General features: G+C 47.0%; 1 protein-coding gene across 3 annotated transcripts in view; it reads right to left on the bottom strand.

Moving 5' to 3' along the window:
• The window catches only part of LOC146182200 (tetratricopeptide repeat protein 39B-like), a 124,685-nt gene that overhangs the window by 46,921 nt on the left and 59,869 nt on the right, over positions 1–17,895 (bottom strand). The window lies entirely within an intron of this gene.

The following is a 17,895-nucleotide window of genomic DNA, read 5'->3' as shown; positions in this document are numbered from 1 at the left end:
GCCAGAATGTAAATTGAGCACGCTCCCCCAATTCATGCAAGCCATGCCGTCGCTGATCGCACAAGCGAGGTTACTGTAGCCGCATTGGTAGTTATAGTGAATAGCTGTCATCAGTATGTGGCGCACATTATTTATACCGTGCTAAGTTAACAACCGCTGACGTACGTTGGCTGGGATCTAAATCGCCTCGCACGACAACCTGGCAAATTCCCGCAAGTGGGGTACAGACCCTTTACGCTGGTGGCATTACCAAGGAAAGCGTAGCATGGGGCGGCAGAAAGTTAGGTGGACGGATGAGGTTAAGAAGTTCGCAGGGGTCAAGTGGATGCAGCTAGCACAGAACCGGGTTAAGTGGAGAAATATGGGAGAGGCCTTCGCCCTGCAGTGGGTATAGTCAGGCTGATGATGATGATGATTACCATGAGACGAACAAGGGTTCGTGCACACATCAAATCAAAGCCTCACAGGAAACGGTTAACGAGACAACCGAATTCGCGAGAGGAAGTGGCCTCGAATGTGCACCAGAGAAATCGGTCGCCGTCTAAATAAAGGGCAAAATAACACATCCTATCGGGAGAAATACAACTCGATCCTCCTCGAAGAATATGAGACCCCAGAAGTGGACAAAGTCGGATACTCGGAATGTGGATCCAGTCAGAAGACCGAGCAGACCACGCCATCCCCAGTCAATGCACCGGATCATCCCAGTGGCGTCCAGACGCAACCTCAAGACCGTCGGCTCAGCGGGAGCATCCAGCTGTGATTAAATCTGTTACTGGCCCTATTTCGTGTGTGAATCCTGTCTCCCCCCCCCCCACCCACCCACCTTTAGAAAGGGACCCTATAACCCTCGAGCATCAACTGTAGAACCCAAAGTAGCTCACAGCTATCGACACCCTCCTTAGAGGCACTTTCAGGTCGGATAGAAGGTACCTTGTACATCTATAATACATTCGACAAGCAGACCACAGGTTGCTCTCTACAATAAATAAAAAAAAAAGGCCTTCGAGGTACTAAAATCGTCCTTCAGCACGTCCGAGACGACATAACAACCACGTCCAACCCTACTCCGACGCATAACACTCAACACCAAGGCAGAAGGCAGGAAAGAAAACCGCCCTATGACTATGAGAGCAACTAACCCACGGCTCCTAAGACCTATGCATGGGCGTAGGGGTATATCTCACTTCAGACGAGTTTGCTGTGGCGCTAGTGAACTCGGAACATAAAACAGTACTACAAGCATGTATCCGCGCGGAGAATCGTCGTAGAGACCATGCACAGTCGCACTAACAACCCTTCACAGATAAGAAGTTAGTTTAGCATCTACCATTGCAATCGAACCTCAAGCAGCATGTATAGCAATTTCACTCACGACCGGTTTCCCCAAAAGCGGTAGTCATACTCAACTTGACTTCAATCAAACAACGCCACCGCGTCGTTGGGACCCACGGAGACGATAGACAGGAAGGGAACGAAGTGGCGCGCGGTCTAGCCCGAGACCTTACTATAAGCGGGAGGGTCGGGCAGAATGTCTCGACGAGCGGAATGCAAATACAAATGCTAAACCACGCAGAATAGAGCTGTGTCAAATCTAAAACTTGGTTCAACCATAGTTAAACCGCTTCCAGTTTTTTTCTTCCCACCTCCGTCGAAAAACGGCCTCTGCGAGTCGATAGCTCGTCCTGGGGCACACCTTTACGCCATCCTGGGCTGACACGTTCATAAACTGGAAAAAATGGCTTCAGGGAAACTGCGCAATCAAAAAGACGCTTATTTGCGTTTTCTTCGGGCCCCTTTCTACAGTGCACTCTCTCATATAGGCAAGATAAAAACCTCTTGTTTGTATTTTTCAATTGCCTCTAGAGCTCATGGACAGTGGTTTTGCTTACAAGGTCGAACCATGGATAAGTGCGCTATCTCAATGGCGTAAAGAAGCCACATGACCGCTGCGAGCTCCAAGATAACAAAAGAGGGCCTTGGTGCTACGTATATACCTCCTGAGAACGACAAGCCACACGCAAAGAAATAGACGCGTTCTTTCAGTTTCACTCTCACTGGTATGTATCACACTTTGCTATGATCCCCATAAAGCCTACCTCACCGTAATTTCGCTAATTTCTTTTGGCTAGCTCCAGCTACAGGTTGTGTTCACTTTTTCGCAGAGCCCCGCAACATGTCGAATCGAGAGGTGAGTGTGTCGCTTGTGCTCGATCCGACGAAGTCCATGCTTTTTGGCGGACAACGCTTTCGCCGTCCAAGAGTTAGGTTTTTCCTCTCGCTACACAAAATCGGACGTAATCTTACCCTCAATATTACCAGCGCATAAGAGGGCGCGTTTGTTGAGACCAGAGCTCTTTAATATATCGCTACTTGTGAAACTTCCCATAGGGCCCGTATGTATAAAAAAACGATTATACAAGTTGGTCAGAAAATTATGGGGAACACTTAGCTCAGTCTTGAAGAGCATGACACTATAATGTAGGCTACCAGCCCATATATACAGCCCCGCTTTAACCAAGCCGCATGAACGAGCCTGCGTGGCCTATATGTAAGGCGAATGCAAGTGTCCTGGCAGGCTGATTCTGATATCACCCTCCCGTATGAAAGGAGAGCTCTGAGTTGGCAGCTCCTGTCAACCGTAATGTCATCCAGTCAGGGCTCGGTCATGTCAGGTCCCACGCTCGTTGAACGGGGTCTTCAAAGCTATCACTTCAAAATTCGAGTGTTTAGAGACAATGGCGGCGCCCGCGGTCATCAAAGAAAGTTTGTAGATTTGTAGGGTTTAACGTCCCAAAGCAACTCAGGCTATGAGAGACGTCGTAGTGGAGGACTCCGGAAATTTCGACCACCTGGGGTTCTTTTACGTGCACTGACATCGCACAGCACACGGGCGCCTTGCTTTTCGCCTCCATCGAAAAGCAGCCGCCGAGGCCGGGATTCGATCCCGCGTCCTTGGGAACAGCAGTCGCCGTAACCACTGCGCCACCCTGGCGGGGTATCGAGATCGTTGATAAATGCACAACCACCTAGCAACAAGATCAGTTGAAAAGGTGCAGCAGCAAAAATGTTTAGACGTATAACAGCTGCAGAAATAATCACGATAAAAAAAAAAAAGAAAAAAAAAGAAGCGCTTTTCAGACGACGTTAACATCAAAAGCATATTGGGCACTTGTACACGCGCTACAGTGAATAGTACTTGAGTAGGGAATGCTAAAACTAGTCAACACGTTTTGAAACGGAGTTTCCCAACTAGCACAATTAGAGAGTTCTGGTTCAGACGACAGCTGGTCAGCCGCGGCGGCCCAGAAGAGTGACGCCAATGCGCCAAAAGCGACCTTTATTCGGATCCTCGTTGGCACAGACCTCTCCACCAAGAACGACCCTCCACGCGGCCCCAGCACACCAAAATGCAGCCAGATAACCTTTGCCCTTTCCCCTTTTACGAGCGCTGCCCTCCGTGACAGCTGTCCGTCCGTCGCGACCCACGCGGGCCAGCATGCGGTGGACGACGACCTCGAAACGCTGCCTCTATGCGCTGGGGTGCTGCATCTTAGGCGTATGCTGCACAGCACATCACCTTACGTGCCATCGTCTCGGTGTTTTATGCGAGAACGCGTGGATCTCGTTCGGTAGAAAAGGCGTCGCCGTAACCCAGAAATGGGGGAAAAAATGTGCCAGAAATAGTACCCCTCTCCTCGTCGTTTACAACGCTTTCGCAGCCATTGTTGTCCCGCACTTCTAGAATGCCGTAGTGGCAACGTTTTCAGAAGTATGCATCGTTGTTGTTGTTGTTGTTGTTGTTGTTGTTGTTGTTGTTGTTGCTGTTGTTTTTGTTGTCCAAATAACTTATGGTACATACCCACAGAGGGGGATCGGCCAAGAATTGGGTAGCAAAGAATTTAATTTTTATCATTTTTTTTATTTTTTAAGTATACTTGCATAAAAAAAAATGATATGAGGGGTAGAGGAAAGGACACAATACGGGAAACTAAGTGAAATATAAAATGAAAAGTGGTAACACTCACGGGAGATTGACACTGCAATTGCAGAACAAGCGATGTTTAAATATTTAGCAAGGCACACGATTTGAGTCCAGTAAAAAATTTTGCATGGCGGTAAAAACAGACCTGTGACAGTGCCCAAGGATGGTGGCGCCAAATGATAACAATGTCGGGCTGCTTAAACTAAGGCCAAGCTGTTGCATCGCCTCGGCCGAGAGAGGAGGCGAATCGCTCATCGTCTTCGTCTCCAATTTCCATCTGTTTATTTTGCATCTAAATTGTGACGCAGCTTTCTCTGTGCAGCATTCATGATAGTGTCCTACCATTTCGCTTCTCATTTAACATCCAATATATGGTAGCCAAGTTGGGCGCTAGATTGCGATAGGAACTCGAACCGGTGACATATGTGCCTCCAATTTTATCCCGTTCAGTGTATAAGCGCAGGTGTCCACCGTGAAATCAGACAAGAACTGCGCCTTCCTTTCCTCTTAAACCAAGCAAATAGAAGCGTTCAGTAACGCCTTTCCAAACTCTGTGCCAATCTGACAACGCCGAAAATTCGTGTAATGAAAAGCCGGGGTTAAAATCGCGTACACCCTAAGAAGAAAGCTTATGCGTCCTCCTAATTTTCTGCGCGAAAAAGAAGTGATTCCGCATCCACGGAGCGGTGAACTGCAAACCTCTAACGCGTGACGCTTATTGAGAAGAAAGCCTTAAATGGCGATATTAGTGGGGCCAAATCAGCGAAGCAAAATATGACGCCACGAGGCTCAGCGCCGTGTAGTATAGTATAACTTTCGCTTGTGGCACGGTTCAGTTGTCCACACAAAAGGTGTGACAGATGCTGCGCCTTTCATGTCCTGTGAACCAAGTGCTAATGAGATTAGTAGGCTGTAATAAATATGATAATTAGTGATGGTGATAATTATTATTAATAAAAATAATAAGTAATGACGAATACAGTCAATTAAAGTGGTAAATAGCAAGTAAAAGCAAACAAAAACGAAAACTAAACATAAATGAAATAACACAAAAATAAGAATACAGAAATGAAATTAAAGAATTTAAAATAAAAAATAACCACATTACAAAGAAAAAAAGCAAAAATTACAAAAACGTCACGGCAGCGCTAGTGCTTTCGCATGCTCCCAGTGCAGTTTCTGCTGTCACCGCTTTTATTTAACATGCTCTTCGGTCAGACTGAAACGCGAATGTCTGGATTGAACTATCGTGCGTGGGGCGCACAAGCTGATTGGTCCCAACGCGGCAGGTCTATGTGCCGACATCCAGTATGTGGCGCCATCTATCAGCGTCAAGGGGGGGCCTGGGCATGCGCAGTGGAATGCGCGGTGGCGGATCACGGTAAGCTAAAACTCTCTATTAGAGAGATTTAGCTTGCCGTGACCCACTACCGTGCGTGGGCGGGGCGCGCAAGCAGATTGGTCCCGACGCGGCAGGTCTGTGTGCCGACATCCAGTATGTGGCGCCATCTGTCGGCGTTAAGGGATCTGGGCATGCGCAGTAGAACGCGCAGTGGCGGATCACGGTAGCGGATGGCGGATCAAGGCAAGCTAAAACTCTCTATTTTGTCACTACGCGGAAGATAGGATATATATTTCAAATGAATGCGAAATTTTCACTGTCAAATAAACGCCCACGTCATTCTGGAAAAGGTCGCGCTATAGACCGTTTACAGCGAGTAGTTCAACTCTTCCCTAAAAGGTGGCGCCACAAGGACGGCCGTCATTGCTGGCCTTCGGAACGCATCGGCGCGCAGTGCTAAACTGCTGCTGTGTATCTTGTGTAAGAATACCAGCTGACTTTTAAACAGCGCTGCTTTGATGCAGGTGTCATCTGTATTATCGAAGTATTCTGCGAGGAAGTAGAGCTAATGACCCTATTGTTTATTGGCGGAATAACAGAAGACGATAAGGTGCACATTATGGCCTAGGCAACCGTTTTTCTGGGAGATGTATCACGAGTTCATGTTCCTTTCTGGGACAAGAAAGCGCCTGTGAATTGAAGAGAATGGCTATACCTCACGCCCCAGCTCGTTCTAGCACCGGCAGTAGCCATGGCAATGCGAGAACGACCCTGACGTACGTTTTCTCAGGAATTGGATATTGAGTCTTTGCACTGCTGCCGAGTTTTTTTCGCAGGGCGAGGTACCTTGACGTTGCTATTAATGTATATGCAGTTATACGAATTGATTGCGCAGAGAAGGAAAGTTAGTGTGGGCATGTAAGTGAATCTGTTTACTTTAATTAGGTACTATTCCCTAGGATATGCGGGATCGAATCTCGGCCTCGGCGGCTGCTTTTCGCTGGAGCCAAAAACCCAGGCGCCCGTGTTTTGTGCGATATCAGTGCACATTAAAGAACCCCAAGGGGATGGGAATTTCCGCAGTCCTCCACTCATAGCATGAGTCGCTTTGGGACGGAACACCGCACAAACAAAACCAAACTTTAATTAGACAAGTACTGCTGAAATACATGTAATAACTGCTGCTTTTATGAAACTAATGCACGGGCCAATGATGAAATTTACCATAAGATTTTTTTATATCCCCGCTTGCTTGGGCTGCGTACCGTGCGTTCTGAATTCCGGTGCAGTTTCCAGTCGCCTTCGCCCGAGCGCAGGTAAACGCCGCTGAGCGCCTGATGCGGCCTTCAAGCAGCGTAATAGTTTTTTGAAGCCAGGACGTTTACAGGAGATAAAATTATATCTTATCAATTGTCGGGGATTACACGCGCGTCCATATTGAGCAGTAAGTATTGTGCACAATGTTAAATGAACATTCATAATGCGTCTCAGCCAGCACAGTCTGAGCATGCGTTCGCCCTTTGCGCAAGAAAATTAAAAAAAAAATAAGTTTGAGGGAATAATCAGTTTGTAATCTATTCAGTTTTACAGAAAGTCACGTTTTCCACAAAGGGCACTAGAGAGGGAATTGATAAAAAAAGCAAAAAAAAAAAAAAAAAAGAGTCGACGGCTGATGGGTTTGTCGAAACGTTCTAGCCAATGCAGACATTTAGGAGGACGCAATAAATGAACTACGTGGTTAAACATTTTTTAGCACCTACACATACTATAGCCATTCACATGAAGTTTATTGCCTGTCTACCAGCTCGTTGTCCCCAGCGATAGCGGGTACGCCGCACCGTGCAGCCGAGTACTAGCGCGCCGAAAGCCGTCAAACCAGAAGGCCCGAAGGCCAGCGATGGCGGAAGGGTCACATGATCAAATATGGCAGCGCCCATGCGCTCGCGCTGTAAAGGGTCTATACGCGGTGCCAGATGAACGCTTCGTCGGCGCCGACTGGGCAGGGATGCAGCTTCAGTTGGCATAGCGCTGTGCGGAATTACGCCTTTGCTCTTTCAGCACACAACCATATCTGCAGTCAGCCAAGTTTCGTCTCATTCTCTGGGAAAATAACAGGCAGAATGGGAAGGCAAATAACAATCGCACTGGCAACGACACTGTATATTTCCGCAGTTTCCGTGCCTCAACTCTTTTCAGACAAGGAACTCGGAAGAAATAAGCAAGGACAATGACAGCACGCCAAGTCGGCTATAAATGCGCCCGCACTCTTTTCCGTTCCCCTTTCTCTTTTATCTCTTCCTCGTTCTTGGAGAAAACGAAGGGTTAAACGAGTGAATGCGGAAATCATACAAGGAAGAAAGCAAAAGCGATCACGCAGTCGGCTTGGCTGGCCGCAAAGGGGTCGCACAAAGACCGGGGACGCATTTCCTCTGCACGTGTATACGGCTGTGCCATTCATTGTCCTCGCCCATCGCTCGCACATTGCGCTGACCGCTCTGCCGTTACTCATACGCAGAGACACGCCGCTATGCCAGTGCCCGCGGATTCTTCGTCCCCTACATCACTGACCATGCCAATATACTCCGGTTTAGGAAAACGATGCAGTGCTGAGGAAGCTGCGAGCCACGATCGCAGCCACTTGGGACGGCCAGCACGCAGTCCCCATCGCACTCAACTCGGTACATGCTATTTTAGGATTGAGAAACAAGTGTTGAAAAAAATACGCACGTGATTTCATATCAAAATTCTGACGCATGTCCGTTTGTGTGTGTGTGTGTGTGTGTGTGTGTGTGTGTGTGTGTGTGTGTGTGTGTGTGTGTGTGTGTGTGTGTGCGCGCGCGCCCCCTACTTTACGCCAACTTCATGCGAACGTGTCGTTATTCTCCTTGTAACGTAAGGACACTGGAGGGCGCCAAGTGGAAGTAACAGGATATAAATGTAAAATTAGCACAATAGCAAGAAATAAAACAAAAAATTAATTGTGGTTTAACTCTGGTTAACCCTAGTTGAATTGCGATAGCAACGGCGGAAGCTTCTCTTGCCTGCTGCATTATTCCCCTGTCACGCCCTATCGGTGTAAGGTGCTACATTATTGGGGACACTTAAGCTCATCCTTTAAGAGTATGACGCGAGAGCGTAAGTTTCCGGTCTTCTTCTTCTTCTTCTCCTTCGTCTTCTTCTGCTCCTCCTCCTCCTCGGCTGTTCAAGGTCAAGCGTGGCTTCCGCCGGGACGGCTCGAAACCTGGTGCAGTATTGCTATCGCAATAAAAATAAAAATGACGGAGCGTATATATAGTGTCGCAATAGCAGCAGCAACGCTCGGGCTTTTCCAACACTCCAGTGCAGATCCTGCAATGCCCCCAAAGTTTTGTCCTATCGTGTATAGGATGGGCAAGCCGGTCGCTCCTATACACGAACTCCTGTCACGGACAAATGACGGCCGGTCAGCACAATCACGAGAACAGTGGCATTCAGGTTGATGGACGTCAAAGTGGTAACCTATAGGCACATATTTGACCGCGAAATATTTATATTTCAGCGCTATGCAAAGCGATGTTGTTGTTTTTTTCCTTGTTTGCTTGGCGGTATAGTATGTAACTCAAACCAGCCGGTCTTGATAACAAAAAGCGGTTGGTATATATATCCCGGCAACGGCAGATGCTTTTCGATGGAGACGAAACGCGAGGCGCCCGTGTGCTGTGCGACGTCACCGCACGTTAAAAAAAAGTTCGCCAATTTTTCCGGAGCCTTCCACTACGGCGCCTTTCATAGCCTAAGTCGCTTTGTTTGGGACGTAAAACCCCATAAACCAAACCAAACAAGAAAGCCGTCGCGGCAAGGATCGCCTATAACCATGCAATGCATTAGATCATTCAAATGCTTATTTTAGTTACCCTTGGTAAAAATGTTCAAGGCGTTCCACCATTTCATAAAAGCGCTTTAGCGCATATACATCTCGAAGAAAAGTTTCGGCCGCTATATATAATCCATGTTACAAAAAGCTGACACTTCCAGTGAAACATTGTAAATATTTCTAACGGCACTGAAATATTCCTTTAAAAAAACGATTTATCTCATTCGCCCTAGTGTCCGCGTAAACAGTTTGATAGATTTCGGTGAGTCTAGAACGTACTGAATTATGCTCATCTTAATTACGCTACAACGCGGAGAGTTGGGATGTTTAATTCCGCAGTTTCATTGTCTAGACATCGCACAGCGTGTAAAAAAAAAAAAAAGAAATAAAACATGTACGCTGAATTGTGCGGCTGGACACCATACCATTCAGGAAAAAACGAAACATGAACACCGTTATAGTGTCACTGTATATGTCATTGCCGACAGACAAGCGTCGGCGCGCCCATAAAAACGTCCCGTCCATTTAGCGTCAGCATCGCCCGGCACTGCAAGCGCTTCGACTCGACTGCACATTAAATTACAGCTTATCGCAGGCATACCAGACATTTTCCGAGACTGGACGAGCCATTACACGACCATAAAAGAGCTCACTGCACACTGGGGCGGGCGGGTCAAGGTCCTCCGAATTTTGTGCTACATTTTTAAGTGCCGCCCCGCTCTGCGCACAGCAAGCAGTTGCGAGCTCGCTGAATTGAAGAAAAACTATATGCGAGCTCGGGAAGAGGTCTTCTCACATACGGCAAACGCACACACCGCTCCATACGCGCAGACAGCCTGAACAAGTCACACCCATAAAATGATAACATAAACGAAAAAGTTTCTGATAAAAAAGTTTCTTTTTTCTTTTTCCTGAAATAAAACACTTTTGCTGTCCCGGAAAGAATATGAATTTTCAGGAGTATTTGACGCTCACGGTTCCCACGGTATTCTCCTATCTCCTTCCCATTTATAGAAGTCAGCACGTGCATTCGACTCGTGGCTTTGTTGCTTTGTTATGTTAAATGCAGATCTAATGCACTTAGAGGCTGCCCTTCGAGGTTAGCGTCTCTATACGCGGAGTTCTTGAGCGCGAAAATTCCAAAAGCATGTCGGCATGTACTTTAAGCCCTCTGTAAAAGGTTGCAGCAGGCATCATCGACACGTTATCTGTTACAGTCATCTAACAGACAAAGATGTAAGCGATATTAATTAGGATGATAGTTTAGCACTCTTACTAAGTATAAATGGCGATAGCGAAAGTTACCATTTCAAACTCCTGTCGTCGTCATTATATCATAATCGTCATGTAAGCGTTATTAATTAGGACTGTAGTTTAGAACTTTTACTAAGAATAAATGGCGATAGCGAAAGCTACTATTTATTTCAAGCTCCTGTTGTCGTCAGTACTATCATAATCGTCATGAGCTATCATTATTGCCTTGCTCAGCACCTGGCACAGATTCAGCACGAGCTATTGTCCTCGTGGGTAGCCTTCCCGCAGTAGACATGAGCTTGCTCTTTTCAGTGCGAAAGCACTAATACAAAAGCTGAGAACCTAGAAAAATTAGAAATAGAAACGCTTCTAGGTCCGATTTTAGTCTGTTAACTTTCAAAAACAAACAAAAAACATCGGGGCGGATTCGGGCCCAGGAAGTTTTCGTGAGAAGCGAGTATGGAATGCCATAGCTTAACTGCAACTGATCATTCCACGTGCAGAACTACAACACACTCTCCCGCTGTGCTTTGGACGCCGTTGTCCTCATCAGCCTCCATGCTGTGCGATGTCAGCGCACGTTAAAGGTCCCTAGGTGGCCGAAATTACTCGGTAGCCCTCCGCTACGGCTCCTCTTTCTCTCTTTCCACTTTCACTCCCACTTTTCTCCCTTCCCTTACGGCGCGGTTCAGGTGTCCACAGAAAACAAGTGAGACAGTTACCGCACCTTTTCCCTTCCTATATATCAATCAATCAAACAATCAATCAGTCTCCATATCTGATCAAAAGAGTTCACACGTTCCACTCGGTTTAACTACGTAAACCCCTGCCATTTTTATCGCTTCCCACCGTATACCCCCTTTTTCCGTGTGCACACGCAAGTGCGTGTACGTGACCGCGCCTGCTCTACAGATTCTGCATCGCTCCACAAAGGGCCGTCCTGGATGCAGCGTGTTTAAGTAAATCATTCCTAAAGGGAAAATGGAACGTTCTATGGGCTCATCAAAAACGGCACGGCAAATATTTAAGAGGCTACCTAAGCGAAGTACTGCGTTAGGATCAGTGTTCTTTGCGAAAATCAAGAATAGATTCTTTTGGCGCCAGGTAGCAAAATTTTTTGTGTCATAGCGCGAAGACAGTCGCGTCTTCGAAATTTCGACCACCTGGGGTTCTTTAACGTGCACTGACATCGCCCATGTGCTGTGCGATGTCAGTGCACGTTAAAGAACCCCAGGTGGTCGAAATTTCCGGAGTCCTCCACTACGGCGTCTCTCATAGCCTGAGTTGCTTTGGGACGTTAAACCCCACAAACCAAACCGAAATTCAAAATATTAATATGGCTATAGCTAATGATCAGCTACAGACTTCAAATAATTGGAAACATATGCCTAACTGTAACATTGTTAATTTGCTTTTTTGTTTGTTTGTTTGTTTTGTTTCAAGGGGATTTAAATGTCTCAAAGCGACTCAGGCTATAAGAGACGCCGTAGTGGAGGGCTTCGGAACTTTCGGCCACTTGAGGCTCTTTAACGTGCACTGACATCGCACAGCACACAGGCGCCTCGCTTTTCGCCTCCATCGAACCGAGATTCGATCCTGCATCCTTGGAGCACAGTAGTCGAGCGCCCTAACCACTGCACCACCACGGCGAGACCTTAGGAAGTTAATTGTTAGAAATTAGTACATCAGCTTACTATAATTATTAATATCCGCTTCTTTCCTGATGTGCGCCAAAATTTTAATATTAGAGGCTTTTAGTTTAGCGTTGCCGCTTACTGCGGCCGTCTACCGCTACCGCGCACCGTAAGCACAGCACGCGCTGATTGGTCTCCGCGTGCGGTGTCCGCCGAAATTTGACAGGAACGTGGCGCCATCCGTCGCCAACTGGGTGATCTGCGCATGCGTATTGACGCTCGCGCGGTACCGGTAGGCGGTAGCGGTAAGCGGTAGCGCTAAACTAAAGGTCTCTATTGTGCCCCCGTACAGCGTTCATAGATCAAACAATTTGCAGTGGTTGAACTCCTCCTAATCCATTAAGACGTGCGTTTGACATGTTTTGACATTGTTTTGCTATGCGGTTTACCGTTCAGAGGCTGTCATCACAGAGTTTGGCAAAGTGTTAGGCGTCTTCATTGCCCGTCATACAATTGAATATCGTCGGTTCCAATCCTCGTCACAAGCTATCCTTAAATCTGATCAGCACATGGGCACTAAATGGGAAGTGAAATGGTATGACATCCTGAATGCTGAACAAAGAGTGGCTACGACACAATTTTCACACGAAGTCACATATGTCTATCTTCGTGTGTGACTTCTCACATATGTCTATCTGCCCCGCCGGGGTGGTGCAGTGGTAAGACGCCCGACTAGCTGTGCCGGAGTAACCCGGTTCGAACCCGACCTCGGCAGCTGCGTTTCGATAGAGGCGAAACGGAGTGGCGTCCGTGTGCTGTGCGATGTCAGTGCACGTTAAAGAACCCCAGGTGGTCGAAATTTCCGGAGTCCTCCACTACGGCGTCTCTCATAGTCTGAGTCGTTTTGGGACGTTAAACCCCACAAACCACAACCACCACCACATATGTCTATCTGTTCTCACTTCCTGTGGACACATTCTGTGGACACATCTTGTGGTCGCCACATAAAGAGCCGAGGATACTGCCTACGCCTTAAAAATGAGCAAATCGTCTCTATGAATAAGTATATCGCACAAAAGCCCGCGCGCTTCTGTACGGCATGGACAGCGACGGCACGTTCAAAACTCGCAGCTGTCTGCCGGCACACGTGGTACGTCACGGGATCAGCGACCCAGGTCAACTCCTTCTCGCCCGGATACGCCGCAAACAGTGCGACCTGTTCCGGCGGATGATTCGAAGGAAGGCTGCCGGTTCACGGTCGACGGCGCATGCGGGTGAGGCTATCCGAGAAACCGCAAGGCCAAACAATAAACAGAAAGCGATTCGTGTACGCAAGCGCTTCAATGTCTACAAGACTGTACAAATATACTATGGACTGGCGAATACACAGCATTCGTAAAAAGTGTACAATCAAAGGGGTTTGGCTCTAAGTGAGAAGAGCTCCCGTGCCCTCTGATAGAGCTGGACCGCTCGAGACACAAAGATCGTGCCGCACATGATCCACAAGCCAATTACTTGGGCTGCACATTTTTAACAAAGGCTGCACACCTGCGTTATAGTCAGAGTGGGGTAGATTAGCAAGTGGCGCATCGTTTTTGTGACGCACCACCACCTAACCAAATGTACCTTGCTTTAGTCACTATAACGCAGCTTCGCCTTAAGGGTAGCTCAGCAAAGTAAGTACGGGATTTCTCAACACCTTATAAAAAAGCATTCATTCATTCATTCATTCATTCATTCATTCATTCATTCATTCATTCATTCATTCATTCATTCATTCATTCATTCATTCATTCATTCGGCCAGTTATCACAGCCGCACCATGCACGGCATGGGCCATCCCTTTCAAGTTGCCTGGCCACAATCACACACCACTACCTTTTCGGCTTCGCTATTTTTTCGAGCAGCAACGGACTGGAACGGCTTTTCCCGTGACATAGCCAATATCGCTTAGTCATTCAGTTTTCATGAACATGTTCGCTGTTTTTGTTTTCTTTTTGTTTATTCTAATGAAATCCCCCCCCCCCCCTCCACCAATGTAATCCCCATGGCAGTAGTTCATTACCGATACCACTTCTTGCTACTCTGGAGAGCAAAATGTCGCAGAGCTTCTAAGGCCCGAATGTCTACAAAAGTTTACAGCACGTGAGTGTGCTGGAAAATTTTTTTTTTACTTCAGTGCAGTCACGTAGTCCGGTCGCGAGAAATTCCTCGAGGTATGAAGAGGCCTGTATGCCTCCTCTCATAACTATAACATCACTCTCTCACCACCTATAACATCAACTATAACAATAACATGCGCCTGGAGTGCGAGACAAACCTATATTCTTTTTTCTTTTTTTCCAGGGAAGGTGCATCCCGTACGTTTTTGCTGCCGAAGCCTGTACGCCCAAGACTCGGAGAGCGCTCACGGCCTCTCTTCGCGCGCTCTCCTCCCGCAGCACTGCGCGGAACTATAGTGAGGGAAAACGCCAGCCTCCGTCAAGCGACGCGCGCGAACCTGCAGAGCGGTGCACGTTTGATCTCGTTTACTTGTTGCTGAGTGCCTATACCTGCGCGCCCGTTCAGCCCCAGAGAGCGCGCGTGAACTGGTGCGTGAACAGAGGGCGCGTGTCTATGCGTTCGCGGATGATCGCGGTCACGAGACGCCGCAAAAACCGGCCTGCGCTGTAAGAACGACAAGAAGGTTCCCGCGTTTACTAACCTCAGGGTGCGGAATCGTGGCTTTTTATAGTCACGTGGTAGATCACCTCCTTTTGTTCCCCGGCCATGAAAGATGTGTGCGATATAATCATCACCACGCCCCGCCTGAAACCACGGAGCAGTGAACACCAGCTGTGTCGTGGTGTGTGCGAACGTCCCTAAGTGGTGCAGGGCTCTGGAACCGTTGCGACTACCTGGTGTTCTTTACTGTGCACTGACATCGCACAGTATACACGGGCTCCTTGTGTTTCGACATGCAAAGAAACAACGTCCTCGGGTTCTGTAGTCGTAAGCAATAAGAACATAAGGAGGAAAAAATAAACACACGATCTGTTCCTGAGAACAATGTTAGCGTGGTATCACTCAAAGGACTCTTACTGTGAGGGTACCGCTGCGACGCTCTCTTTAAATGCGAGGCTAGTGCTCATTAATGAACTGAAAGCTCAACTTTACTAGGAGCCCTGGATGAGTAGGAATCGACATCTTTCTTCATGTGCATTCCTAAAGCTCAACGGCAAACGCAAACACAATTCGTATATCAAGCGCGACCGATAGAATTCGCGAACTCCATAAGGGGAACTAGAATAACGGATGTGCTCCTTCTGTTAGGTTTACGCAGGTAGAAATAAACTGGGCTCTACATTAGCGGGAACACGCAAACTGGATGGAGCGCGGAGCCTACTGTCATTGGTACCAGCTCCCTGAGACTCGACAAGCGCTGTTTGTCATTATATGTTTTCTCTCTTGTCTAGTTTATCACTCTGTAGATATAGAACATTCCTAAGACTGTTTGCTATATAACACTGTGTGCGCATGTATGCTCACAGATTGTAACGTCGCCGGCAAACGTTGTCACCGACGTCACAGGGGGCGACCATTTCGTTTCTATGGGAGCCCGGCGAAAGCCTGCTCCAGCGTGCATTGCTGAGTTGATTCATGCCGGATAACGAAATGATGCCCTTGGTTTCACATGAATGCCCCTTGTAGGGACCTATTAACTGGTCGAGCCACAATTGTCCTACTTAACTTACGCAGTTATGGGCTTGACTGTCAGCAGTGGATAGATTCACGAGGGTAACCATGGTTACCCTCGGACAGTGTGTACCCGTATGCGTATCTGTCCTGCTTCTGTCGCTATCGACGGTTGCACAGTATGAAGTTTTTCTCAGTATGAAGCCCGCTGAGGCTGCTGCTGTTAAGAAGGTATGAATGTGGAAAATCAACTCACTCGCCAAGCACGGAAGAATCAATAAAAGCTACCGCAGCGGTGATTATAGCCGGAAGGCAAGGCAAAAAAAAAAAAAAAGAGACGGACCGATTCCTCCAACCAACCCAGTATCGTGCGAAAGCATTTATCGTCCGTCCACATTTAAGGACACTTAATAAGAGCTCACCGCTTAAAAGAGGATCACCGGAAAGTATGGAACATGAGAGAGGATAGGACAGAAGCGCAATTTCCAACTTCAATAACAGAAAAAGAGTTGATACATGCGCACTTACACATCTGCTGATACCGAGATAAAGGCCGCATGTCAGTGCGTGAGCCAATAACAAAACAGGAGGAAACGAAGACATATCAACACGTGCCGAATTTCGAAAAAGGCATGTTTACATCGGCTGAAGAAATATGGATAACAAGATGAAAAAAAAAAATTGTAAACAACGTGAACAAAGATAGGGAAAAAATACGCGTATGTAGAAAGATGTATGACAGGTGAGAATGAAATAAAAACCATGTAAATGGCGGCAAAGAACATGAATACATATTAAAAAGCAGTGAAAATATAGCAGAACAACATAACAGTCACGTAAAAAATATAAAAGCGTGCAGGCAAATGGCACTGACATGGATACGAGGACAGATCGATGTCACCATCTAAAAAGGACGGCTCATTATTAAATAGGTGAACGGACGTTGCGCTTCTGTCATATCCTCTCTTCTCTCATACTTCCCTGAGATCGCCTTTTAAGTGCACAACACTTATTATCATGTACCAACTAGCTCGCCAGAAAGTTTTACTTCATTTAAGGACATTCGGACCTAATTGTCGGGATCTGCCAAGCAATTATGGGGGTTGGGCCAGGACGGTTTTGAACGTGGGCCAACTCAATCTTCATATGGTGCAAGTCAATTTTGGTGGTGTGCCACCAAAATTTTGGAAGTGCGGCCAAATTCATTAGTCATACCTTTAATGCAAATTAAGAGGGTACATGCGATAGCGGTGTGCTTCAATCAACTGTATGTGTACACAGGGAAGTTGATGAACACGATGACAATGCACATCGCGAGAGAAGGGCAGTGAAACAATCATGGTGATCGGCTGTGGCGATATCTACGAGGTTCCGTGCTCTCTTCCCGCGAGAAATCCCTGGGTCCGAATCCGTTTCAAAGTGTTTCTTTATCCCTGATCTCGGCAAAGGATTCGTGGTTGGGTCCGACCATGCTAAATAGTGCGTGCGCACTAACAACAGCAGTACAAGAACCTGAGAAAGTATAAACGCTGCGATGTTGCGCATGTGCACTTATCATACGCGACAAATGAGTCCATGCGCTCACCAGCTCCTTTTTCTGAGTTCATGTTAGAGCGTGTGCGTGAATTTTTCTTTAATTATAACTAGTCGTAAAATTAGTGATTAACCTTATACTGTCGTTCTTCGCTACAGGTGAAGGAGACATTGCATTCCCTCTTTCTGCCAGACCAACTGGTGAGTGGAAAAAAAGGAAACATACGGAGAACGATGAGGGGTTGTGAATGCGCACTGCGCTCCATAAAGTGTGCCGAATGAACCGACGGCGTACAAATGACCATATATAACAGACATGCAAATTGCGCCTGAAAATAAAGAACCAGCGGCGCTGCGCGTACGTCATACGAAGAGCCAAGATCCGACATCACTGGTCTGAAAAATAAAGCGCTCCGCTTACTGTGGAGAGTCCTGCTTTATGGGCCGGTCGAAATATTGGGCACACGATAAAAATGCTGCGCACAAAAATAAAAAAGAAAGAAATAGCGAAATAAAGAAAGACAGAGAAGGAAAAAATAAAGGAATAGAAAAAAAATAAAAAGAAGGAAGAAAATGAAAGTAAAAAAGAACAAAAATTGAAACAAAGGGAAAAATAAAA

Source organism: Amblyomma maculatum, chromosome 8 (genome assembly GCF_055883805.1).
Source record: "Amblyomma maculatum isolate TAMU_Amacu chromosome 8, ASM5588380v1, whole genome shotgun sequence".
NCBI classification, from domain to species: Eukaryota; Metazoa; Arthropoda; class Arachnida; order Ixodida; family Ixodidae; genus Amblyomma; species Amblyomma maculatum.
This window is presented reverse-complemented; position numbering and strand designations above follow the sequence as displayed.